Below are 26166 nucleotides of genomic sequence, written 5' to 3' on the forward strand. Positions count from 1 at the left end.
CTCGCAAACCCAATGCGGGAGTCCATTCAGGGCGCATTCTGTCCCCTGGGCAAGGGGTCATTTTCCTTGGATGCCCCCAGCATAGCATCTTAAGGCAGAGAACAGGGTGTAGGGAGAAGCTGAAGTCGGATTTGTTGGTAAAGTGCCACTTGGGCATGGAACAAAATAGCGACCTAGAGCTTTCAACCCCCAACTTGGATGGATCTGCGATTTTAGTGCGAGTGGAACGTTTTAAAGCCCTCGCTCTTCAAGGAAAGAATATAGGTAGTGTGGTGGGGTTCTGTTTACATTTTCACCAGGGAGGCAAACCTTGAATGTGTAAATACTGGTAGTTCAATCCTCTGACATTTGATACTTAAAAAGAAAGAAAAAAAAAGTTTGTTTATAAGAACACATCTAGGCCTTGGAAGCAGGTAGACAAAGTTAAAATGGTTGCACCCCGGCTGGGAACAGATAACAATCCAGGGGAAGTAGTTGGTAGGCTGCTTTCAGACCCAGAGGGAGTTTTGGGAATTGAAAGGAAGAAGAGGCCAGGTGGAAGACTGAGTTGGGGACTGGGATGCTGTGTCCACCAGAGGCGAGTGGCCTCAGTGTCAAAGCCATCAGAATTTGCCACTTTCAGCCTTTCTCATGCTCTTTTAATTGAAACCAAAAATGGGCAAATCTCTTCATGGTTCCAGATATCATGGCAAGTGATAAAAGAGATGGAGAACATGGGACAGAAAAAAACTCATAAAAGATGCTAATTTGAACATCAGTCCTCACTGACAGTGTCATTATCAGTTAATTAAGGCTGTGCAAGGTCTAGGGCTTCATGTAGCTCAGAAAGCCAAGCCCCGAGACTACAGCCTTAGAAAGGCAGCTTGGAGGCAGGGGACAAATGGATGAACTCTAGTGTCCTTAGCTGTAGTTCTTGACTTGCAGAGGCCAGACTGGCTGAGTGCCACTCTGAATGCACAACCAAAGGAGTCCCCTTTTTTCTCTCAGTGTCCCCTTTTGTACATTTTGCTGCAGGTCCAGTGGGATGCTGGGCTAGTCTCTGCTTTGGAAGGCTGTGAGGCAGATGCCATATCCGGTTTGCCCCCAATTTAGATGGCTTGTACCTTCTGGGGGGTGGGGTGGGGTGGATAGTGATGGAAGGGAAATGCGGGCATGAATTTACCAGCTTTGATGGAGCCCAGGGACTGTGCTAGTGTGGACTCTGGTGCGCTGCCCCCTTAAGGGCATGTGTTCTGAGTACTTCAAGGGCCCAAGCATCTGAGATGATGCAGGCTGCAGGCCACCCTGGGTACCCGCAGGAGGAATCCTGGTGAGGGCATACTAACTTGCTTCTCCTTTTCCGAAGCCACGGGCAACCAGTCTTACCCAGGTGGGCAGCCCCGCGTTGGAGAAATGCTGTGATTCTATGTCCGGTCTTCCCTGTAGTTGATGGTAATATACCCACTGTACAGCGCATGACCTCTGCCTCCAGCTAAACAGAGCGAACCGGGTTCAACAATTTATTTTGCACCCATGTCTCTTGGCTCTTTCCCTTCACTCCCACCCCTTACCCTGGAAAAGACTCAAAAGAGCATGGGAGAGGCTAAGCACTCCCTTACAAACATTTTGGTCTTGTGAGATATTCCTTTTAAAATCAATCTGGTTTAAACTAAATATTTTTTTAAAAAACTTCAGTCTGTTTTTAGGGAAAATACAGATCTTTTTGAGGTATTTATTATTACAAAGGCAAGGGCAGTTTGTATCTCGTGTTTTGCTCATGAGAACTCAAAATAAACTGGACCTGAAAAGAACCAGGCCGGAGGGCCATAAACACACATTTTATGTTTACGGGAATTATGGCTCAATTCCCTTCATCGTTTTTCAAGTCTCATTTTACCTTATTTTCCTAACCAACATAGTAGAAGTGACTGAGCATTCCCTTACCTATCTATAATGCTCTTATATAAGGTGAACTCCAGAATGTTTGCTAAGAACTCCCGAAAGAACATCAAACCCAGAAGGTGGCAGAAAAAGCAATGTGTTCCTGAAGATGTAACCGCAGCCCCACCTGCTCCAAGGATGGTGCTTCTTATGACACCTTGATGGCTTTGCATTTTGTTTGGCCTGGGGTGGGATTGAGTCATTTTATATGCTAGCCACTTGGTCCCAGAACCTTTAGGACATATAGAACAAGGCACATTGAGTGGTGGCGAGGATCTCCTTCCCACTCGGGTTCTGTAGTCCCTCCCTTTCTGGTTTGCCTTTTGGGAAACAGTTGTCTATAGACAAGACAAGTGACAGTGGTTCCAGAAATGTGGTGATGCTCAAAGCACACACACTTCTACAAAGCAGACTCCGGTTTGATTGAACTCTTACGTCTGTTTCAAAAATGAAGGACAGGCAAAGTTGTCTTTGGCTCTTATGAGGTTTTATTTATTCTGAGCATTTTCCGTTTGCATTTCAGGGTGGGGGTGGGGTATTTGGTGAGTGATCCCTCTTCCCTCCTCTTTCCCATCCAGAGCAGATCTGTGGAGATGGGGGCGGGGAGGGGCTGATTGCTTATGACTCCGTCAGTCCAGTTTTTTTTTTTTTTCAGTCCAGTTTTGATTAGGAAACATTTAAGTCTGGGGAGAAAATTGGGACTTGCTTGATGCCTCCCTCCCCACCCCATTTAGCCTTTTTCCCCCCTTCCTTCTCTCCCTGCCCTTACCTCTTTCCCTCTCTCCCTCCCTTCCTCCCTTCTAATTTGCCTTTGAGCAATGCTTGGATTTCTGAGGTTTCTGATGTCACTGAACCTGAAACTGGTGAAGAATCAGATACTGGTTTATCTTTTAGTCCTTTAAGAAAAATATATTTTAAAAAAATTGATATATAATTGACATATCACATTGCGCAAGTTTAAGATGTACAATGTGTAAGAAAAATCTTAATATCCAGTACTACAAGCAGTGGGAATTTGCATTTTCTTCAAATAATCCATAAATGGATCTTCATACTAGCTGGCAGATGTGCTGCTGCTCTGGAGGGTTTTCATTGATAAGGGAGGACTAGATACTTTGCCAGGTATCCAAGCCAGTCTGTAAAGCTAAAACACTTATTCAGACTAAAGGGAACAAAAGATAATGTACGTGAAAGGACCACCCTAGAGGCAGCAGGATATGTACATGGGAGGTGGTTGTTATACTGGTCCTTAGAAGTAAGGTAGATCTGATCATTGCTACTTTCTAATAAAATATAGATAGAGCTTACAGCACAAGTGGCATGAAAAAATACATCCCACAGGATTTCTTTAACTCCTTTGTTTCAAGCAAATTACGTACATACTGGCAACATTTTCTTCCAAGCCAGAAAAAAAGCATTTAGCATTCAGGTGAGGAAATAATTGTAATTTTGCATACAGGGTCCATGGAAAAATAAATAGTAGTTAACTTTGACTAGTCTGTAATACAGTCTGGGGTTCAGAATAAAATACAAAAGCAAATGGCAACTTAAAATGTGCAACTTTGGATAAGCCATTCAAGTGACTGAAGGTTTTGTTTGTGACTTGAGGCCTCTGTGAATTCCCAGTTCTAACTGCCGGGTTGCTCACATTCCTAGGAAGTTCTGTTCTGAAGCCTCCTTTGCAAATTTGTGTGGACTTTTTTTTTTTTTTTTTTTAAGCCCTGGCAGTTTCTTCCAGACCTTTTCTACTTTATTCTAGGGCCTTTGCTTCTAGACAAGGGACTTGAGCCAGGATGGTTAGGTTTCAGGTTAACAAAAAGAAACCCTTTTATTGTCAATATTAATGGCAAACCTCGATTTTTACAAGGCTTAGGTTTAGCAGCCTGAGCAGATCAAAAGCAGCTTGGTTTGATTTCTCAATATTCTCTGGAGCTTAGACAATTAACTGCAATTTTGCTTCTAACAAAACAACACAAAAATGTTAGTTACAGAAATGTTAAATTTAGTCTTTCATTAAGAGTTTTACCTGTGTGCAGCATGTCAGAATCTAATAAATTTGTCCACTGAACCTGAGTTGAGTTTTGGTGGAAACCTCCTTAAGAAAATGCGTGAGCAGAGTGGCTTCATTTGCAATGCCACGAGCCTGTTTCAGTGTGTGCATTCCACCCTTGCCTTTCTGGCTGGGTAAGGATCCGGCAGACTGAGGTCCCCCCTGGTAATTTGGGTACACCGAGTCTCCAGTTAATGATAGATAATCAGCCTTTGGGTCATTCGGTCATTCTCTTATTACAAACCCCTCCTGCTCTCTCTGATCTCCTTTCAAACTAAATTTCACACAAACAAATAAAGCAAGACAGGGACAAGTTCTTTAAAAAAAAGAGGGAGAAATATTAGAAACTCCTGATACAGAACTCTAAACAAGGAAAGGCAAGCTAAAAGAGGATAGGAAAGAACATCTTATCAAAATGAACATGTTGTGTACAAAACATTAGAAGAAAAGGCTCTGGTTTCTGTTAAAGTGACAGAAAATTAAAATAAAAATAATTGCAGGCAGAGAAGTTATAATATAAACAGAGAAGGCAGGATGCTTGCTGGAAATGCGCAGCACTGGGAGGCTAATTTGTTGTTACAGATTATATATCTCCACCATGATAGGAGAGGCGCTACTTTGTTCTATTTTCCAGGAAAGAATGGCTTTCTTTTTAGTACTTGTATGAGTGCCCACTTAAATTAATACAGGCCAAAACCTCTAGGAACAAAAAATGGAATTGCATTCTGCTTGCGAAGCATCCAACTTCAAAAGAAGGAATTGGTTGCATACAAAAAAAAAAAAAAAAAAAAGGCAGAATTCCATTCAGAACACATTTAGAGCGTTCACTAAATCGGTATGACTGATGCTTTTTTGCTTTGCTGACAGAAGGTGCAGATCATTCTCGGGGAAGTACAACTGAAACCAGTCCTCCCCTGCCCTCTGGGGGCCTTCGTTTTCCCAGCCTACATCTGCTCCTGACTCCAGAAAGACAGACTTCAGATTGGCCAAGGTACATCTCTGACCAGATCCCTCTAAGAAAAACTCAGGAATTGTTCAGAACTCTGTTGAGAGCATCCCCAGTGCCATTTTCCTGCCCTGTCTTTGACAATCCCTTTTGGCCCAAGTCCAGGACTCCAGAGGGGTCAAGGTCTAGATGCTGGTGTCATCCCAAGCCCTGGGTTTTCAATCCTAAGAGAGATTGGAACTTTGGCTCAGGGCTTGATCAACTCGCAGTTCTCCAAGTTAGAGGGGCAGCCGGGAGATGGCAGCAGGTGGTGAAAGTGTGACTCCCAGATTGTCCCCAACCGTCTGTCTGGCATGCCTTGATTTGCCAGCATAGCTGGCAAACAATCCATCTCTCTCTCTTTTTAAAGAATCCACACTTCTTTGTTTCTTCTAGGCCCAGTTTAAATGCCGCCTCCTCCAGGAAGCCTTTCCAGGTATTGCTTTCCTTCTCTCTGCTCCCCCAAATCAAGTCCCCTTTCTGGCGCACCCCCTCATATTCTCTCTGATAGACCGCTGGGCACATACCTTTAACCTCTGGTGACTGTGGGTTCCTTGAGCCCCTAATCAACATACCCAGTAGGGGATTAAACAGCTTGTGTAAAAGGGTTGGCTTAGAGAAAACGGGTGAATTCCGCATACCCCAATTGCAACTGGATTGGTTTTATTTTGAAAGTGACTAGAGCTAGTAGAGGAGGTAGCCGGCTCATTAGGGAACAGACCTTCATCTCCAAACCCTCGGGAGAACCAGGGAATGCCTCCTCGGGATGGATCCGGCTGGCAATGGGTCTGTGTCAACCGGCCTTGGCTCAGAGAGTGGAAAACTCAGCCCGGGCCTGGCCTCCTCAGGTGGCCCCTCTCCACAACCTGAGCTCCGGAATCAGAGCTAGGCAGGCCGGACTCTCGGGCACCCAAATACTGGCTGCCTGATCTCGGACAAGATCGTCCATCTCCCTAAACCTTAGTTTCTTTATCTGAACAGTGGGTTAATGACACCGACCTCGAGGGTGTGTAGGGGAGATTAAATGAGATCAAGATGCACGCGAGAGCAAGACGCCTGACACACAGGCTGCGCTCAATAAATATGTATTTTGTCTTCCTGCCTCTTCGGTTTCTTCCCCTCCCTTACAGCCTCCTGGAGACCCAGCCCGAAGGTGATGGGCCGGGTGGCGGCGGAGGGCACCACTTGCCTCAGTGACCCGAGCCAAGCGCAACCGCGGCTCCGCGGGGATCGCAAGGGCCTCAGGCCTCGCAGGACCCTGGGCGTGGGAGAGTGAGATGCGGGCCTGTGGCGGCCGCCCGGGAAGGTTGGGGGCAAGGGGCGCGGCCAGAGCCGCCACCCCGGATTTTGGCCGCCGGCCCTCCGGCCACTGCGTTGGCTGCTGGGCCGCCCCCTCCACCCTGGTTAAGTTATCCTTTTGATCCCCATTCCCCCCCTCTCGGTGCCCGCCACCAAGGAGGCCGGTTTCCCGCAGCTCAGGCCCCGGGGAAGTCACCGCTCCGGGGCGGGATGGACCCCCAGCATCCCCGGCTGGTCTCCGACGGCTTTTCGCCCGAGGCGGGCAGGAAGGGGTTAACCGCGCCCTTTCCCCGCCCCCCCCCCCCCCCCCCCCCCGCCAACCCAATCCCGAGCCCTCGGCAGCGGGCGAAGGCCGCCGCTTCCCTCCTGAGGTCTCATTAGGGAAACCCTCACCGCTATTTTCAACATTTCCTCAATCAAGTGCCTTTAAATAGAGCTGCACAAACAAATTGGCGGCAAAAGCGTAGATCTTGTCACGATTGAGACCAATCCAATATTTCAGCCTTGTTTGCTTTGCAATTACGGGTTGGCTTGCGGCTGCGGTGCTACCGGGGCAAATCTGCAGCCGCCCGCTTTCTCCTCTGCACCCTCGGCGGGTGGAGGAAGCGACCCGCAGAGCCACTGGAGGGAGGAAGCGGGGTGGCGCTGGAGGAGGTGACGCGAGGGAGAGGCGGGCGGCGGAGCCCTTCCTAAACCCGCGTGCAAAGGGCGCGAGCAACGGTAAAGGAGACGGATTTCTCAGGTTCCCGGCCGAGCCACTGAGATATGTGCAGTAATAATAAAATGTGCAGTGCACATGCCGACAACGATGTTGTGTCCTTATCCAGCTCCTTTTCTCCTCCCGTCCCTTTCCCCCCACTTCTATCTCCATTACATTTTTCTTCAGTATTTGTTAGCGGGTACTGGTTTCCCCTTCTTTCTCGCTGTTAAACTGCTAGCATGATTTGTTATGTTTTCCATAGCTGCTGCTTCTTGTTTGACTTTTTGTACAAAGTCGCCTTAAATCGGCCGCAGGAAGACTAAAGCTCCAAGCCCTTTAGATGGGCTCCTGCAGGCGTGTGCAGGGCCCCCTGCCCTCCCTGCCTTCTTGCGGGATGGCTCTTCTGTGTACGTCGGCCGCTGGGTGCGTTCGGTCACCGCGCAGGCCAGCCTAGTTTGTATCAGCGGAATAGTAGTTAACTCAGATCAGGTCCTAAGCCTTGTATTTCACAGACAATTAAATCTCGGCTGCTGTTTAACAAAATTGTAATATTTACTCTGCTCTGTACTGCGGAGCACTTTTAAAGTCAAAAACAAATACATTTCAAAAAGAAAATATGATAATAAATCTCTTTTTATGGATTTTCTCTGCATAAGTGGAAACAACGTGATTTAAATCCCCACGCCCTGGCCCCCCCCCCGAGGCACAGCTGAGGTTATACAGATAACTGTCTTTTAACTCACATTCTTCACCGTCTGGGGGCAGGCACCTGCATTTGTTACATTCAGTTTAGTTTCTAAGATTTCACACAACCCGCATTGGCAAAAGCCGCAAGGATTTTGGAATAATTAGGTCTGGGATGTGAATGCTATTTTCACCATGATTCAAGAAAGGTGGACATGACTTGGGTCATTATTTTATGATTTCATATTACCTTATAAATGTCTACCCATTTTCCTCTCATGTTGACTTCTGAAGGAGGTGGGAAAGTTGAGGCAGAGAAATATTTTTATGAGACTCTGGGGATACATATTAAAATATACTTCTTTATTTTTTAAAAATGCGTAAGGTGTGGATGGACTTAACATTTGTTTGCTGGTGGTCATAAAATAAATTCATAGGTGTTCTAGTCAATTAGCAATCTCTTTTAAGATTTACATTTTTTTTTTGGTTTATAATCCCACCTGGATTGTAGCTTCATTCTTCTGGATCTCACTCCTATTGTAAAATTTTGGTTTTCAATTTTATTTAAAGCACACCTCAGAAATAATGGTTTCATAAAATTGTGCAATGTCAAAACCACAGAATAATATTTCAAGTTCATATGTCATGCGCACTCATGTATATCTCTCAAGAAATAGGAAGCAGTAGCAAGAAAGGGTACCATTTCATGAGAATTCTCTCTTCACCAAAAAAATTGGCCTGGCATATTATTCAATGCACAAATTATAATATTACTTTCATGTGTGTTAATCTGTTTAGTATTAAAACTGCTAGTGTCTTAATCATTAACATGTTTTACCACACTGCTTTCAAATGGGTGATCTCAGATAATTATGAAGATTTTGATGTTAATCCCATGTTAAGTGAACAACTATGAAAATAACCTTAAAGCATTATTATTCTTCTATAAACGCCAACAAACACAGTTGTAGAGGGAACATGATTACTTTTTATCTGGCATTACCCTATAAGGATATGGCTACATTCATTTCTCTTAAAATCAGAGCAGTTTTCAATTACTTTTTAACAGAATTTTTTTTTCAGCACAGCATTTTGCAGTATCTATAAACCACAACAACTTTGTACTGACAGATACATATTTTTTCAACATTGTTATTCATTAGCTTCCTTGCAAACTCACTAAAATAGAATAATATACAAAATATCAAAATATAGAGAACAATTATTAGGTCCTACATATTTATTTAGGTAAGCCAATGTTATTAAAATTAAAAACATGTGCCTGGCATAGAAATGTTTCTTTAAGGAATTCTTTTTTGGACACACAGTTATTATTTTTTAAACCAACTCAGATTTTCAAGTACTGATTTTTCACTCTAAACAGGCATTGCATTGTTTTAAACAGTAGCTCCTGGAACAATACCACTCTTAGTATTTTAGCCTTCCAAACAACAATTGGAATTGGATAAATGCTTTCAGCTGGGAGCACTTTCTTAATACCTTTGTAGGTAGTAGGATTCCCTATTTGTACGGGGTGACAAATGGACAGTGCAGTGGACAGACTGCTTACCCTTTACAGAATCTACCAGAAAATGGAGTTTTTCTATGAGATTGTTCGTGGTCCATCTAAAAGAAATTCTGTTCAAATGTGAAATCAGGGAAAATGAGCAAACGCTTTTTCTAACTACAGTTATGAAGTGATGACTGGAAGAGGGGGATGAAAAATATAAGACAGAAGGAATGCAGAAACATAAAATCTGAAAAAGACAATTTCCTTAGGCAGGATCTGGCTCTTTGTCTATCAACAGGAGAGTGATGAATTGGATCCATATAATCAAAGAGATTGTTTTTGTTTTCTTTAATTCAGTGATTTTTAAAAATAGATTTTTCACTGGATGAAGAAGCCCAAATAAAAAATATATGTAAATTCTTGTATATGGGAAAATGCTAGCTTCCATGATTTTTAAATATTGGTTTAAAATATAAGGACCTTTAATCCATTATACCATTGTTCTTTCTAAATGAATACATGTCAAAAAAGAACCTTGTGATAAATGAATACATGTCAAAAAGCAACGAATTTTTTCAAACTGGTGAAATATATCCATGAGATAATTTACATAATCTCCAACTTGCTGAGAAAAAATTTAAAAAACAACTTTTTTTCAGGAATAAACCAGGGAACTTTGTTATTATTCTGGGATAAATAAAGCAAGAAACTGCCTCCTTACATTCCTAGTAATTCTTTTGGTTTTTCCCAACATTGTTAAGCTCCATGCATCTTTTGCTTTTCGAGTAAAGATGATGTCAGCAATAAAATTACAGAATCTAATCAAGTGACTATTTTTGCTTTATTGCAAATATAGATTATATATGGGCTGTTGAAGTGTTTAGCTGTTTGAATGCTGAATTTTTCTTTTTTCAGATAGACTGATATTTAATGAAGTGTTTATGAAGATAAATATGATGGCTCATCAAAGGTAAAACAGCCATGGTAACAAAGCAGTATTTGAGTCCGTGAGGTGTGGGCTGCACTTTGTAAATTATAGTGTTTTTAAATCATGACCTAGGTATTTGCAATGAGGATATCTGGGAAGAGAACCTCAAGGGTCCTTAACATACACAAGCAAGAGCACACAATCCTGTAGAGGAGCTTGCCCTCAGAAGGATATTGCCATTCCTACCCCACAACGCCAGCCCCCACCCCTGCCATATTTCTACTTGCTATATTTTACTAAAAGTCCCAGAGGGGCACCTGGGTGGCTCAGTCGGTTAAGCATCTGCCTTTGGCTCAGGTCATGATCCCAGGGTCCTGAGATCCAGCCCCTCCTCAAGCTCCCTGCTCAGAGAGGAGTCTGCTTCTCCCTCTCCCTCTCCACTGCTCGTGCTCTCTCTGGCTTGCTCATGCTCTCGCTCTCAAATAAATAAATAAAATCTTAAAAAAAAAGTCACGGAATTAAGAGCGCCTGCAACCCAATGGGCTTTTCCCTCCTTAAATACTTTACTATCAAATGGTATTAATATAGCTACGTAATTATTGAAAGGTTCACTCAACTGTTCCTGTGTTTTGTTCTCATCGTTAGCTATCTAAATATGAGGAAACAACTGGATCATGCACTGAATTTTTCTCATTGCCTTGAATGCTAGTTTTAGCTTGCAGTCTCAGATACATTTGAGTAAATCGTAAGCCATGTATATTTTATTGTGTTATTGTTTATGCTCTGCTTCATGTCAGAAAGACTCTAAAGCTGTTTTTTTCCCACAATTGGTAAGATACATTTTTAAAAACTTATCAAAATAATCCCTGTAAATCTAATTATAATTGATTTTGACGCTTATTGCAAGATCAGTGATGTCTTCTGGCAAATATTTGATCTCAAGATGAAGCAAAGTCACACTTGAAATGAGACAAATTTTTGAAAATTAATTTTGAGAATGTTGTATTATTAAGAAATCATCGTCATAATACATGGAAATAAAGCTATGAATACTATGCATGTAAAGTAGCATAACCTTGTGACTGAGAGCAAGTCTCTGGACTGAGAGGCACAGTTCTGAATCCTGACTACAACACATAGCAACATGTGATCTTGGGAAAATGGCTCTTCTCTGCTTCAGTGACCACGGCCACAGAAGGTGGATAGTAAGTGTAGACCCTTACAGTGTCGTGATGAGCATTTTTTGAGACGATTCCCACAAGGCTCTTGGTTGAGGGCCTGGCATAGAGTAAATGCTTACTAAACAGTAGCTCTTCTCTTCAGCACAGCTCCACAGCATTAAAAAGTGGCATGCCACAGTTACCTTCCTGAGAACCACTAAGTGTGGAGATGTTGACAGCCCACAGATTTCATGGAGACTCGTGTGAGAAGCCTACACTGGCTTCCAGACCTCAGTGTTGACAGCGTAAAGGCAATGGCTTCTGTCTGTCTTTAGAGGCTCCAGAAAGGAATGGGGAGATGGACCTAGTGATAGCAACCTGCCAGATTGGCAGCGGAAATCTAGTTTCATGCCATCTAGCCCATGTGTAGTGTGGTCTGTTGGTGCCCAACACAACGGTCTAAACGGAGGAAAACGGCGCATTAAAGAAATGAAATATGCTAGGGCAATGGTCCCTCCCATTGTTTTAATTGTGCACTCTAACAGTAAGACATTTTAGGTATAGATCTATTTGCAAATTATAAATCTGCACTACTTTACTGATATATACATTATAAATCCATGTAAAAAATGAACTAAAAGAGGGCAAGGTTTAAGAAGACTTAAACAACAGGTGTAAATATTTTCAGGTGAGATAAATTCAGTTATCAGCAGTGGATGCAAATCCACCTTTTATATGGTCTTGGTCATTTAAAAATGCTTTTTCAGGGCACCTTGGGTGGCTCAGTTGTTAAGCAACTGCCTTCGGCTCAGGTCATGATCCCAGGGTCCTGCGATCGAGCCCCGCATCGGGCTCCCTGCTCTGCGGGAAGCTTGCTTCTCCCTCTCCCACTCCCCCTGCTTGTGTTCCCTCTCTCGCTGTGTCTCTCTCTGTTAAATAAATAAAATCTTAAAAATAAATGAATAAAAATGCTTTTTCATTAGCTTACTGTCTGATCTGTCTTCTCAACATTTCTGCCTTGTTGTGTGGCTGACTAAAGCTCTTCAGTAGGAGGGAGAGTGTCAGTTCTGCCATTTTCTTGATGGTTTATGCCCGTATTTGAATGATCTTTAATCTAAGTTTGTTGTAGGGGTTTTTGTAAAGCCCCCTGTCCATTTGGTGAAGGTTAGTTTAGCTAAAACTGGATTACATCATCTGCTTCCACCTACCTGAGCCAGATAAACCATCACACATCTCAGTCCATGTGAGTTCAAGCGGGGGCCACTGTCAACCCCTCCGTCGCTGAGATCTCCTCCTTCCCGAAGGATACCATGTGTGCCTCGGGCAACTTGACTAGGACCAAGCCAGGGTGTTGGTGAACTCATTTCTGATTATTTACATAAAAACAAATATAAAGAGAATTTCTGGGGCACCTGGGTGGCTCAGTTGGTTAAGCATCTGCCTGGGCTGGGGTCTTGGTCTTGGGGTCCTGGGATCGAGCCCCTGCTCAGCAGGGAGCCTGCTTCTACCTCTCCCTCTGCCCCTCCCCCCTGCTCGTGCTCTCTCTTTCTGTAGCTCTATCTCAATTAAATAAATACTTTAAAAAAAGAGAATTTCTAATGTGGTCTTCTTGCACCCCATTCTTTGGGGCACCACTGTCTCTGACTCAGACATAATTATGGTTCCTGGCATTTCTCTTCCTTAAGGTTCTACAGCAGAATGAATGAGACCCTTAGGTGCACTGGACTTTGTTTTTTATAATTTGCCTTACTCTGTTTGTGTAGCTCTTCACTGTTTGTGAATCACTTTCACATATTTCTTCACTTGAATTTAGCATCTCTTTAGGGGTGGTAAAGCAGTCTGATTCTGTCCATTCTAAAGATGGAAGAGATGAACCATCGGTGGCATTGACTGGAGAGGTGAAATAATTGCCCAAGTTCACACAGTTGGTAGGAGGAACTTGTTTTCTGAAAGCAATATCACGCTGTTTCTTATACATCATTCATTTTTAAAAAAAGATTTTATTCATTTATTTGAGAAAGAGAGTGAGAGAGAGCATGAGCAGGGGGAGGAGCAAAGGGAGAGGGAGAAGCAGACTCCCTGCTCAGCAGGGAGCCCAACGCGGGACTCGATTCCAGGACCCTGAGATGGTGACCTGAGCTAAAGGCAGACACTTAACGGACTAAGCCACCCAAGTCCCCATTGTTCCATCATCTTAACCGACTTTAGACTGTATTTATATTTGTCTGAACTGAGGGGAGAGGGAGCTGTACAACTCAACAGAAGCAATGGTTCTAGGTGGTGCTGGGAAAGGATTAAGAGGAAGCATGCCTATTGGGACACACAAGGATCAAATGGAATAATGTGGAGGAAAGGAATTAGCATTTATTGAACACTTATTTTACCCTGTGCTCTTTACACACACTATTCCTTTAATATACTTCTTAAAAGGGGTAGGTTTTTACATATAAGGAAATCGAAGTTCAGAGGTGTTAAAGTAATTTGTATCAAGTGCACAGGTTTTAAGTTGTGGGGTTGAAACCAAAGAGAGCTGACATTAAAAATATATACATTTTCAAAAAAAAAAAATATACATTTTCAGTACCCAGGTAATGTTAAAAGAACAAAATATGTTAAATTTGAAAGTCTTGTGAGCACTTTTTGTCCCAAATTGGATCTGTGGCTGTGGGTAAAAATCAACCACAACAACACCAAATGCTAGCAAGGATGCAGAGAAACTGGATCATTAAGACACTGCTGGTGGGAATGTAAAATGGTACAGCCTGTCTGGGAGACAGTTCGGCAGTTTCTTACAAAGTAAACATGTAACTACCATGTGATTCAGCAATTGCACTCCTGAGCATTTATCTCAGATAAATGATGACCTAGGTTTGCATGGAAACCTGTACATGAACGCTTAAGGCAGCTTATTCACGATAGCCTTAAACCGAAAACAACTCACAGATCCTTCAGTGGATAGACAAACTGTTAACCATTCTGTTGACAGGTAAGCATGTATTGCTGATCATGGTATATCCATACCATAGAATATATTCGGCAATAAAAAAAGGAATAAATTATCAATAAGCTCAAGAATCTGAATGAATCTCCCGAGAATTACACCAGGGGAAAAATACTAACCAGGACAAGTTATAGACTGTATGTTTCCATTTATGTAACATTCTTGAAAGGACAAAATTATAGAAGTGGAGAAGAGATTAGTGGTTACTAGAAGTTAAGGAGCAGTGGAAGGGAAGTGAGCGCAGCTATAGAAGGACAGCAAAAGGGATCCTTGTGGTTATGGAAATGTTCTGTATCTTAACTGTATTAATGTCCATATCCTGGTTGTGATGTTTTACTATAATTTTGCAGGATGTTACTACAGGAAGAAACTGGGTAAAGGGTGCAAGGGATCTCTATAATTAGTTACAACTGCATGAGAATCTATAATTACCTCAAAATAAGAAGCTTAATAAAAAAGTCGATTGACCTTTATTGACTTCCAGAACTTACCTGAAAATAGAGGAATGTTGGGAATGAGAATAGAAGTTGTGAACTTTATAAGAATTATTTTCAAGGCACCACGGAAACTGGGTCTGAATTTTTTCCTTCTGATTTTTATTATGGATTATAATGCATTCTTACTGCTATTCTGGGGAAGAAAAAAAATGCCACCTCTTCATCATAGGACTTTTATTTTGCAAACTATAGTGATTTTTTAGTTCATTAGGTGACTGATTCACACATTAGAAGATGAAACTAGACTGGTGCCTGGTTGGCTCAGTTGAAAGAGTATGTGACACTTGAGGTTGTGATTCGAGCCACATGTTGGGTGTAGAGATTACTAAAAAAAAAATAAACTTAAAAAAAAGAAGATAAAACTAGATTGCATTGGATCTGATTTTTTTAAGATTTTATTTTTAAGTAATCTGTATATCCAACATGAGGCTCAAAACCACAACCCGGAGATCAAGAGTTGCATGCTCTACCAATTGAGTCAGCCAGATGCCCCTGTCACATTTATTCTTAAAGTCAGAGAAGAGGTTTTTTCTTTCCTTTTTTTCTTTTTTTTAAGATTTATTTATTTAGGGCGCCTGGGTGGCTCAGTCAGTTGAGTGTCTGCCTTCGGCTCAGGTCATGATCCTGGAGTCGTAGGATGGAGCCCCCCTTTGGGCTCTCTGCTCGGTGGGGAGTCTGCTTCTTCCTCTGCCCCTTACCCCGATCCTGTTCTCTCTCTCTCTCTCTTTCACTCTCTCTCAAATAAATAAATAAAATTATTTGAGAGAGAGGGCACGTGCACAAGTGCACGCCCATGTGGGGGGCTGGCAGAGGGAGAGACTCTTCAAGAGACTCCCCGCTGAGCGCAGAGTCCTTCGTGGGGCTCCATCTCAGGATCCAAGAGACCGTGACCTGAGCCGCAACCAAGAGTAGGTTGCTCAACCGACTGAGTCACCCAGGCTCCCGGAGAGAAGAGTTTTCATTATCCTTCCTTTCTCTTTGTCCTTTTAAACTTGTTTGTCTTCTTTTCTCCATTATCCTACTCGAACTCATATTTTGCTATACTGTACTATTTAATCTAAAAACCAATAAGTGTACCTATTGTAGATGGAATTAGGAATATTGTTCTTAAAATGCAGAATATAACAATATATTGATTATACACACCGTACTGTATGCGTGCAGTATGCTTGGATGTTCTTATTTTTGGAGAGGTCTAGTGGAGATTCTAAGTGTAATTAAAAAAATCTAGTGATGGTTTGCTGAGAAGATAAAGTGGCAGCTGGATTCTCGAGAGTTGGTCTCGCGCTTCCGGGCCACCGGCACCGTGACGGGGCCCCTGCAAGCACCTGACAATGCCAGAGAGTGATGGAGTCATTGCCGAGGACTGCCGTCATGACAAATAGAGGTTAAATTGTGAGAATTTCAGGACATATTTTGGGGAAGGATTAAATAAATCAGTGGACTTGCTGACAGCAAATAGTATCTTTGAGTGGCTGATTTGAAACACAGCATCAGAGAATTGAGATGAATCCCAGGTGGTCTTTGGGAGCTGGAAAAAGTCCCAATGAGTTCGCCGACTTCCGCCTCGGCTTCATTTCAGCATCATTAAACAGTCTCTAAGTGATGGCTTATCAATTATCACCTTAAGAAAAGATTATGCTAAATACAATGGTGGAATTAAGGTACATTAATCCAACAAACATTATTTATAGTTCATTTAAATTAGTTCCCTCACTGCAGGGTTAGAAGGCCCTTGAACTGCTTCTTTATAGTATTTTCAATTCTATCACGGTGTTACTACAACATACCTTTTTCGAGGAATTTAAAGTGCATTAAATGCTTTCTTAACTGTCAGACTGAAGAAGAATTTTTTATTCTAACAGCTCATGTAAGCTCTTACTTATAATAGCGAATGATAAACTCTATTCAAGAATGCCATAGTCGGATGTTAAAATGAAGTCTTTCAACTCAACTAGCTCTCAGTTGGAATGAGAGATGTCAAAAAGGGTGATTGCTACCACACAGCCTGAAAAAAAAAAAGAATTGCGCTCCCCCCTCCCGCCCCCCGGGGCATTTCCAGTTGCTTGCTGGGAGGAAGTACCATGGGGGACAAAAACAATGAGACAGGTGAACGCCAGGCAACAGAAAGTCCTCACTGCATGTCTATATGAGGGAATTTAGCATGGTTGGCCCACCTCGATTTAGTGTTCTGTCAGAACAAATAGACAAAGAAAATACAAACAACAGAAACAATGAAAATCCCGAAACCCACAATAACACAACAAAAACTTTAATATGAACCTAAACAAAAATTGGGCTTTTATGAGGTTGACTCGAGGTCAGGAAAAGAATGGTAAACTTTTGAGAGGAAGAAAGAAATCATCAAAGCTGGGGGAAGCTCGGAGTGGGGTTTAATAGCAGCTATCATATTGCTCCCAAGCCTTGGCCATTCTGATGCAGCTGTTTTGTTTTAAGATGGTCCCATTCCTGTTCCACTAACAGAGCCTTCCACAGTGACCCGAGTGCACACATCCAGGCACTCGGGCCATTCTAGATAACCATAAACCCCTCAGAGAATTACTGCAGGGGCCGTGTAAATGGAAATGATGAAATCCAATATAGCATTTAGCTGAATCATTGTCTGAGGTTAAACCTAGTGAACAGTTAGCAATATTCGGAGTCTCCTTATACTTGTCAAAATTGCACTGATGGAATTTTGTGCAAATTATGCACATGAGGGGAAGTGATTTTTTTTCTTTTATGTTTAATATCAGTAGACTTTGGGTAGTAACTTGGATACAACTTTTTTTTTTTAATTATTAAGGACATGAGTGGTGATAGACTTCTCACTGGAGAATATTTTTAAACATTGCAAGACGTTAGGGCTTTAGGAGAAGTCATTTTATTGAGTGGTGAACTTTGTCTTCTCATTTGCAAAAGGAGGATGATTTATTACATGGGTGAACATTCTCACGGGGCAATGAGCACCTCTAGGATAGTGTAAAGTTCAGGAAGTTGGTCAAGGCCTTGTTCCACCCAACATCAAGAATTAGAGGTTGGTGGTGCCTGGCTGGCTCAGTCGGTAGAACATGCGACTCTTGATGTCAGGGTTGTGAGTTTGAGCCCCATGTTGGCTGTAGAGGTTACTTAAAAAAAATAGAAGTGGAAGTTGGAATAGTACTAGTAATAGTGATAATAATAATAATAATGGCACTTACTATATGTCAGTCCCTTTTCTAAGTACATTTCCCATATTATCTCATTTATTTTTCACAGTTACTAAGGTACAGTTATCCCTATTTGACAGATGAAAAACTGAGGCACACAGAAGTTACCAGGGTCACATAACTACTGAGTAACAGGAAGGAATGAAACCCTTGCAGCCTGGCTCTTGATTGTATTCTTCTATCCACTCTCATTCATTCATTTGCCACGTAATAATTGAGCATCTATTATGCTACAGGCATTGGGCTTTATGCCGCCAATCCTTTAGTGAATCCAGATGGATGCTTATCTTCTTTGAGCTTACAGTCTATTGGGCATGAAGCTAGTGACTTACTGTGTAAAGTACTTGATGTTATGAGAAAGCATTAGTCAATATTTGTATGGCACATTGATTTTGATATAAGCTCCTTAATAAAAATAGGTAGCCCAACTCCTCCCCCCACAATCTTGGTTGTCTTCTTCCTTCTCCTCCCCATCTGAGTGGATAGGAGGGTCAGCCAACTTAAATGTGAACCTTCAAAGTCAGGCACCTTCACTATACTCTGGTGTGTCTCAGGTCCCAGGCTAGGTGGGCGGGTTCCCCGCTGGGATAGAGCTGTGCCAGTAATAGTGGCAGTAGCGGTGGGATTTGGGGGCGGGGTGAATTTAGAATGCATTGCTATTAAGTAGCCTCCACGCCCAGCATGGAGCCCAACGTGGGGCTTGAACTCATGACCCTGAGATCAAGACCTGAGTTGAAATCAAGAGTCAGACACTTAACTGACAGAGCCACCCAGGCACCTTGAATGCATTGGTGTTAACCCATTCTTGGTTTGTTTTGATGGATAGCCATACAACTCTGGAATATGATTCTGGGTTCATCAATTTTGGGGTGGCCTCCACAGGGGATTTAGGAGAAAACTCTGAGGGTTCTGTTCTTTCATACAAAGGAAGGTCCAAGCTAGTTCTTCTAAAGATATAGTCACATTTATTATCTTCAAGTTCTGATATACTAATTTTGACTGCATCTTTTGGAAACCTTAAAACTATCTCTTCCTGGGATTCAAACTCAGAATTATGTGGAATAAATTACATGAGCCTCGTTTTTTAGACTTTTGTCTTGAATTCCATCTGGGATCTCTTCTAGGGTGCACCCTTTTGTGACTCTTGGGTCACAAAGTTCACATGATTGGGATTCATTAATTCATTCTTCCATAAGTGTTGATTGAATTCCTACTGTATGCAAGACCTAAAATAAATCCAACTTGAGATCCTGGAGTTCATATTTCCTTAAAAATTCTAAAGACAAAAATGCTAACTTTAGACTTATATGAGGATTTAGGATTAAAAGGAAATAAGTAAGTCATAGATTGTTCAGGAAACAATGATTTATTTTGCTCAGGAGGAGAATATTCAATTCTAAAATATACTGATATGTATAAACACATTTGGTAATAAAACAATGTAGTTTTTACGAGAACATATCTAATCATGAACACTGAGATCCAGCCTCTTCCAAATGTGTAAAATAAGTTAGAGTTTTATTCATACTAATGATAATGGGAGTGACATATGTGCATACAGTGAGTTCACGGTTGAAGGCCCTGCTGATTAGGATCTGTGTTCTGTGGTTTTTGTCACTTGTGTGTGTTTAAACCCTGTAGAATAGAATCTATCCCCATGTATTTGGTTTATGAAGAAAACCGGAAACATGATATTGAATTAATGATCCAGTTTCTCAAAAGGGGAGACTATTGGCCTAACACCTTCCTAAATTGTAGCTGTCAACGTGTTTAGTTTGGTTCTAATGGGAGCTGGGCTGGAGAAAGGAAAAGTTTTATAGGAAAGGTTATGTGATATTAATAAGAACCACATTCTGTTTGATGTTCTCTCAAATTGTATGTCTTTATCTTACTAAAAATTGAACCATCCCAAAATAATAAATCTTCCTTTTCTATGGCCCACAAATGATCAACATTTTGGATGATCAAAAAATTTTTGTCCTAAAGATACCCCCCCTACTAGCTCAGCTTTATTTTCTGGGGCTGATTTATAGCTAAGAGCACCACCTCATATTTTTTCAAGCATCAGAGTCATAATGTATTTTACAAATACCCAAAAGTGCTTAAAAATCCATGAACCTCTGTATTCCTATTTTTTTATTCTTTTATATGTATTCAAATTGCCTAAACAGATGGCTTCCTGTTTTTGAAAAAAAAAACTGCTAAGAATATTCACCTTAAGATGGAGAACTCGTAGGTTAAATTTCATTCTGGAGTGCACTTTTACAACCAAGTAATTAACCTTTGGAAATGAGAGTATTTGAGAAAAACAAGGGAAATCTTAACAAGATGATCTCCCAAACACTGGTTTGGTAGACATCTCAGAAGCAGAGATGCTCCAGGAGGTTAATAATGAAAGATGTGAAAATGTTTTACAAACATAGCTATTTTAATTTTCCAAACTTTCTTGTTGTCTCTCTTTATTACAATAGCCTTAAGAAATAACTACTTGAAGGAGTGTGTTTCATAATAACTATAGGAATTGGCACAAAAATTCTTGGTGGGAGGATGGAGGTCTTAACATTAGTCACTTTTAGTCAGTCCTATTTGTTGGGTGCTTACCACACACTGAGGTCTCTTCCATGCTTGTGAAGGGATACAGCAAATTATAACATGTAGAATCTGCCCTTTGAGCTTACAGTTTAGCTAGGCTGAAAAGGGCTGGATTCATGAAAAGTGAAAAGGAGAAATAGAAGGGATAGTAAATGGGGTGTTGAAGTAGTCTGTGATTGTTATCTGAGACTCTTTGTTAATAACACGAAGTTAAACCAACAAAAGGTCATTATGGGATGGAGTGAACAGTTACGAATTCCTCTCCTTGCAGCTTTCACTAAACCTTGAGAGAGAGAGACCAATTTTGGAAAGACAGAATTTGGGTACGTGAAGGCAGAAGAATACCCTAGATGGGAGAGAAGTTTCTTTTTGGAGCCAGACAGGGTTCAAATCTGGGTTCAAACCTTAGTTCCATTGTTTTGTAGATGTGTAATCTTGGAAAGTTACTCAGCTTTTCTAAGCATTTTGTTGAAAAATGGATATATTTTTAGGATTAAATGAGATCAAATATATAAAATGATACATAATAAGCACTCAATAAATGTTAATGCCCTTAGTTAGAGAGAACATCCTCAACAAGAAGGAGAGGGCCAGCTATGTTCGTGGAGCAACACGAACACTAGTGTGAGTCCTGGAGGGAAGGATTAAGTAAGAGAAGTGGAGTGAGATAATGTGGAAAGATAAATCAGGATCAGATTTAGTCACTCACTTGTTTCCTCATTCAATAATTTATTGAGCTCATTTTATATGGGAAGTCCTCTGCTAGGCATGGGGATGCGAAGACAAAGAAGACTTAGCCTTGAATTTCTTCTGGCTATCAGGGTAAGGAATTGGAGCTTTATGCTATGGGGAATTATATCTTTCAAAAGGGGGGAGCTGTACAATGGCATTTTTGGATGGCATTCTTGGCATATACTTCTTGTGACCCAAGATATGACTTTGGTTGTTGTCTCTTAGGGGTTGGGGGTTAATGCTGTGCCTGTGGTCTTGTTGACCAGGATCCTGATGGAAGAGTCCATTCAAATGAATGAGGAGGAAGAACTCCTTTTTTTAATTTATTATTATTTTTTATTAACATATAATGTATTATTTGTTTCAGGGGTACAGGTCTGTGATTCATCAGTCTTACACAATTCACAGTGCTCACCATAGCACATACCCTCCCCAATGTCCATCACCCAGCCACCCTATCCCTCCCACCCCCCTCCACTCCCAGCAACCCTCAGTTTGTTTCTTGAGATTAAGAGTCTCTTATGGTTTGTCTCCTCTCTGGTTTCATCTTGTTTCATTTTTCCCTCCCTTCCCCTATGATCCTCTGTCTTGTTTCTCAAATTCCACATATCAGTGAAATCATATGACAATTGTCTTTCTCTGATTGACTTATTTCACTCAGCATAATACCCTCTAGTTCCATCCACGTTGCTACAAATGGCAAGATTTCATTTTTGATGGCTGCATAATATTCCTCTGTGTGTGTGTGTGTGTGTGTGTGTGTGTGTGTGTGTGTGTGTGTACACACACCACATCTTCTTTATCCATTCATCTGTTGATGGACATCTAGGCTCTTTCCATAGTTTGGCTATTGTGGACATTGCTGCTATAAACATTGGGGTGCATGTGCCCCTTAGGATCACTACATTTGCATCTTTGGGGTAATTACCCAATAGTGCAATTGCTGGGTCATAGGGTAGCTCTATTTTCAACTTTTTGAGGAACCTCCATACTGTTTTCCAGAGTGGCTGCACCAGCTTGCATTCCCACCCACAGTGTAGGAGGGTTCCCCTTTCTCCGCATCCTCGCCAACATCAGTCGTTTCCTGACTTGTTAATTTTAACCATTCTGACTGGTGTGAGGTGGTATCTCATTGAGGTTTTGATTTGTATTTCTCTGATGCTGAGTGATGTTGAGCAATTTTTCATGTGTCTGTTGGCCATTTGGATGTTTTCTTTGCAGAAATGTCTGTTCATGTGTGGAGGAAGGACTTCTGAGTGGAACTTGATTTCATCCCTTGACGTAAAATCTTGGCAATGAAACTGTTCCTGTTGTACTTGTGGTTAAATTCCTCACTAATCTGGGATTTTCCACACTCAGTGAGTATTGCATTGGGTCTACAGTCATGGTGACCCTTAGAACTTGGCACCAGAGTAACAGTCTATTCAGGGCTAAGGAGAAACTGGATAATCTAGACTTAGTGACTTTCTCCATGATTGTATGTCCTATGAGTGGAAGTCCCCTCTCTGTTAGTAGATCTCTGTAACCAGAAGTCCTGTGACACACAAAACACGTGGACATTCAACCACAAGTTGTAGATTGGCTGAGTACAGATGTTTTCTTCACGAAGCTTTGGTTGGATACATAGCTTCTATGTCTTCTAATCACAGATTATTGGCTCATATTCTCACCTCTACCTCTGCCAACTATTCTTATCTCTATTTCCCCTTTTGGCCCAAGGCTCAGTGGAACACAAATCAGATGAGATGTGGAATCTTTTGCTTTCTGTGATCTCCTAGCACATTCTGGGTAACTACTATTTCAATGGCCAATTTCTTTATCTCAGGGTTGGTACCATATTGAATTGTGGTACAGAACTGAGATAAAATTCCTTTTAAGGTGATTATATTTTGGTTCTCAGCTTGGAAAATGCCACTGGGTCATGGGATCCAAGATATATAACTTATAAGAGGACATAATACCCCCTTTAGTACCTAAGCACCAGCTTTATGTCCATTATTGTATGTTATTTTATACCTGGCTTTGACACCCCCACACAGACATCTATCTACACAGTGTTCAAGCTTCACTTTTTGTGTGTGTGTGGCTGTTTAGCTCAGGTGGTTAGGGCATTGAGCTAATGAGAACAAGGTCACAGGTTCAATCTTTGTGTGGGCCAGCAAGGTTTGCTTTGTTCAGTGACCACAGGCCTGGTCCAGCCAGCTGTCTAGCATATGTCTGCCCCAGGTCATAAGAGGACATGGCAGGAGTGTGTGGATGGACAAGAGCAAATCCATCACCACCATTAGAGAAAGCCAAACCAAGCACGTGTCCTACTAATGGGGGTCAATAATGTCTCATTTAAACGAGGTTGACATTTTAATACCTCTTGCCAAGAAGGCCTTTTGAACACCAAATTTAAGCATTGTTGCTTTTTTGGTGTGAATTCATTTTTAATAAATGAAAGGCTGTTACAAGACATCAGATGATTATAGATTTCCAAATATAGATTAATGACTCGAATATCTAAATAGCTGGCTTAGTATTAAAAATAATTCAGTGTGGCTATTCAGTTACCTTCCTTTTTCCTTAAAACCTGTTTAAGCTAGTGAAATAAATAATTAGTTTTTTAGCGAGTGGTTGATAATCATTATCTTGTTTAAGAATGAAAACATTTATATTCGACTTTCTGATAATTAGACCATTAAAATGTTAGCAAGAAGCTGCTACAATTCTGTATTATTCAACATTTTGGCCATTACCCAGACCACACATCCCATCTTTCATTTCTAGGCAAACATGTTCCTCAAATTACTTCATTATTTAGCATCATGTCTTGGATCAAAATCTACTCCATTCCAAAGTGCTCTATCTCAGCTGTTTCCCCCAGCCAGGTCTTTATGAGCACTGAAAAGCCATTTGATATGGAAGAGGGGAGGGCAGAGTACAGATGGAAATTTGGCAAGAGAAGGATGGAGGATAATACATTGAAGATTTTCTGAAAATCCATTTATTATTAGACAAACACTAGAAGAATGATAATAGAAATATACATTTACAATTTTTTGGAACATGTAATACAATTCACAAGGTTAAAAATAAAAAATATAAAATGGTATGCTGTGAGAAGTTTTGCTACTTCCTCTGTCCCTCATGTACCCAATTCTATCTCCCTTGGATAGCCATTTTTACTAGTTTCTAGTGTACTGTTCTGGAGTTTTTTTATGCAACTATATCTTAAACCCTCCCCTCTTTTGATGCAAAGGTTAACACACTATAAACATTGTTCTTAATCTTGCTTTTTTCACTTACTGTATCATGGAGACCATTCTATAGATGAAGAATAGCCTCATTTTCTTCAGAGTTATATACTATCCTACTGAATGGTTGTACTATAACTTATTTGTCTAGTTACCTGTTGATGGACTTCGATGTAGTTTCCGGTATTTTCTATTTCGGACACCAATGGAATAAATTATTTCGGAATGCATTACATAGAAAGCATTCTTATTCTCTTTTTAACATTTGCATATTATCCATTGAACGGATATATCATAATTTATTTATCTAGTCCCCTATTGGTGGACATTGAGTTTCCAATCTTTTATTTTTTATAGACAGTATTGTAATGAATAACTTTACACATGTATTATCTAATATATGTGCAAGTACCTATGTAGAATTAATCTGTAGAAGTTGGATTTTAAAGTAAAAATGGAAATTTTAATGAAGTCAATGTTATAAAAAACTTATATTATACGATTCACTATTTTCATTTTCCAAGTTACCTCTATGCCTAAGTCATTTTTTCCTGGTTGTAGAATATAAATTATTTTGCTTTTACACTTGACATTATAGTATAGACATTTAAAGGATATGGATTCTAGAGCTATAGCAAGAGTTAAAGAATTGAGGGAACTCCAACAGAGAAGGAACTTTAGTGGCTTGGGGGTTATGGTTGTCTCTTAGGCAGTGTCAGGGCCATACAACAAATTTAAATTTAGAAGTCTCTGTAGCCTAGTTAAGATTATGTACATAAGAAGTATGAGCCCATGATAATTGCATGAGTGAAATGTTTGGTTGTGAAAAATACTTTTCATTTATGGATAATTTTTAGATACTCTTAGCTTTGGGAATGGTGGGGAAAAACCCTTCTGTCACTGAGTTGGAAATTTTGTGAGAAAACATGTTAGTGCTAATAATGATTAATATTGTCATATGCCATTTCAAGAATGTACTATATCCAGGTAATTCTATTTGATATCCAATTAAGTATGAAATGAAGAATTCTTTTTTTTAAAGATTTATTTATTTGAGAGAGAGAGAGAGAGAGGGTGAGAGACAGCACAATTTGGGCAAAGGGCAGAGGGAGAAGCAGACTCCCCGCTGAGCAAGGAGCCTGATGTGGGACTAGATCCTGGAACTCTGGGATCATGACCTGAGCTGAAGGCAGACGCTTAACTGACTGAGCTATGCAGATGCCCCTGAAATGAAGAATTCTAACATTTATTTTAAATGACAAAATAAGAAGGAGAAAAGAAGGTAAAATTCAGGGAATGTGGCCAAAGAACATTTTCCTGAGTACTTCTCAAACTGCTCTGTACATGAACAACGTATCATTGTAGTTAACATTGTTGTTGGGCATTTCTTGTTATGTGTGACCTTTAAAGAGAGGGAATTTAAGAAAGTCATTGTGTTAGGACAGTGTATTTTTGGGCAATAGCAATAGGGTTCGCTATAGGGTTTTCATTTATTCAGAAATCCATTTATTCAATACACTTATTCACCTATCCCCTGTCATATTCCATACTTATTTGTGTATAATCATCGTGCTAAAACTCTGGAAAATACCTTACAGTCTTGTAAGAGAATTAAGAAATGGACAGGGTAGATTGAAACCATTTAAGTACTTTAAGAATG

At 40.9% G+C, this 26166-nt stretch overlaps 1 long non-coding RNA gene across 1 annotated transcript in view; it reads left to right on the plus strand.

Moving 5' to 3' along the window:
* LOC118525026 (uncharacterized) overlaps positions 1-26166 on the plus strand; it is a 75373-nt gene that overhangs the window by 1612 nt on the left and 47595 nt on the right. Inside the window, exons 3-4 of the long non-coding RNA XR_013446190.1 lie at positions 4838-4961; positions 5352-5391. This is a non-coding gene — a long non-coding RNA (uncharacterized LOC118525026). The remainder of the gene's footprint in view (positions 1-4837; positions 4962-5351; positions 5392-26166) is intronic.

The sequence above is a fragment of the Halichoerus grypus genome, chromosome 3 (genome assembly GCF_964656455.1).
Source record: "Halichoerus grypus chromosome 3, mHalGry1.hap1.1, whole genome shotgun sequence".
NCBI lineage: Eukaryota > Metazoa > Chordata > Mammalia > Carnivora > Phocidae > Halichoerus > Halichoerus grypus.